This window comes from Colobus angolensis, unplaced genomic scaffold (assembly GCF_000951035.1).
Source record: "Colobus angolensis palliatus isolate OR3802 unplaced genomic scaffold, Cang.pa_1.0 Scaffold329, whole genome shotgun sequence".
Classification (NCBI taxonomy): Eukaryota; Metazoa; Chordata; class Mammalia; order Primates; family Cercopithecidae; genus Colobus; species Colobus angolensis.
Window position 1 is genome coordinate 807039 of NW_012116588.1, and position 1982 is coordinate 809020.

The 1982-nt window shown below is 42.4% G+C and overlaps 1 protein-coding gene across 1 annotated transcript in view; it reads left to right on the plus strand.

Moving 5' to 3' along the window:
• Positions 1–1982, plus strand: part of LOC105518773 (leucine-rich repeat-containing protein 37A2-like) — a 41231-nt gene that overhangs the window by 15276 nt on the left and 23973 nt on the right. The gene's annotated exons all lie outside the window — the stretch shown is intronic.

A 1982-nucleotide genomic window follows, 5' to 3' on the forward strand; every position in this document is an offset into this window, starting at 1 on the left:
TAGGCCCTTCCAAGGTCCTGGGAGGGCCCCTGGGAATTTTTGTATTCATAATTTATGTTTTTACTAGATAAGGTTCAGGCCCCACAAAATCCTGAAATCATCCCTGGGTTCCAATAGTTACAGCATAGTAAATCTCTTGAATGAAGCCTCTATGTTAATTGACAAATACTGACTGGCCAAGTTAGCAGTGTGATAGGGTCAGTCTATGTTGAATCTGAAATCCATCTCAAAGACAAACCAAGAGCTTATTAGTGGACTTAACTGGGTTCTGCTGGCCTAAGCGCAGTAAAGCCAAACAACCATATCGAGGTTTTGCACTGGGGAAAGGAGGACATTTATTTGCAGGGCATCCAAGCAAGAAGGACCAGGCAGCTAACTATCAAAGACCCCCTCTGAGTGGGGGCAATAATCTTACTTCTTACAGATGAAATCATGAATGAAATGGTTTATGGAAAAGCAGCAATGGTTGATAATTCTAAATGTTAAGTAAGTTTACATTTTTTCCCTGCCTTTAAAGTGCTTCTCCTTCATTCCCATACACAGGTCGAGACCGATGGCTTATTTTTAAAAATTCTCTTAGTCACTTCATTGGTTCTAACAATAATATTAGAAACTGGATGACTTTGCAGTGTAGAAAGGCTATACTTTATTCAGATAGAGCACACTCACATATTGGCTTGTCTGTGGCGCATGAATATCATGCCAAGAATGTAAGCCCTAAGAGAGAATAAGAGCAAAATCCAGGCTTTATCCCTATTGAATTATTTATCCCACTATTAGAATATTAGTGAGGTAGGTGTGGCCACCCTGTGATGGCAAATTCAGCTTTGGTCACAAACATGCCTTGTTGTGCCCCCCCCAGTCTACTGACATCAGCTTCCTTTACATAGCGGTAGATGCACAGAAGTGTGCACAGTTGAGGGTATTGTCATCATGCTTTGGTATGTATTGGAACCCTGGCAGCTGCTTCTCTGATTCAGAGAGGCGTAAACATTACAGATGAAAAGAACAACTAGGGTCTGTCCTTTGGGGTGATTTAGGGTGGCTGTTTAAATTTGTAATGGTTGAAAAGTCTTGAGATTGTCACAGGTAGCAACTCTTATACTTTTCTTCTCAGCTGCAGCTTATTCTTCTCACCTGTGTAACAAGCTGTCTTCTCTTCTCACAGAAGCTTAGTTAGCATTTCTTCCTCTGCCCCATAGCATTTTTTCAGTACTTACATTTACTAGGTCCTGTTTAGGTTGTAGGCACCTAAGTACTTATACAGGTGAGATAACATGTCCGAAGTTCTTAGAACAGTGCTTGGCATATGGTAAATGCTCCATACGTGTTACCTCCTATGATATCTCACTTTCATTTTTCCAACAACTCTTGCGATGCGGTTATTATTATCATTTCTGTTTTGCAGATGAGGAAGTTGAAACTCAGAGACGCTAGGTAATTTGCTTAGGTTCACATGGCTAATAAGTGGCAGAACCACTTACAAGCTTTGCAAGTAATTTTCGAAGCAGCTCTTAGTTCCCCTGTAATAGGAGCTGAATGATGACAGTGTGGCTTTGTGCGCATTGTTTCTTACTTTCTAACTTGAATAGGACTTTTAGAGCAGGGGGCTCCGTTTCCCTCTGAGAATCCCATGCTTCCGGAGCTCCTGGCTGTACCAGCTCTGGGCATCCCCAGGGTTCATGCTCACTGGTCAGTGCTGGTGTGACATGATGGCTGAGCACCGGCACTGTGTCCAGTGCATTGCTAGGCACTATACACATGCTCTTTCATTGCTTCCTCAAACTGCCTTGTGATATAAATGTTACCCAGAAAGGCTCATGTTCATTACTCAAGTCACTTCACCAGAAAGTGACAGAGCCAGAATTCAAACCCAGGTCTGCCAGATTCCAGGTCCCTTGCTGCTTCTATTGTTCCTCATTTTCAGGGAGTCTTCTTCAAGGTTATTCTCAGGACTTTGATTAAGATACAGGCTCACAGCT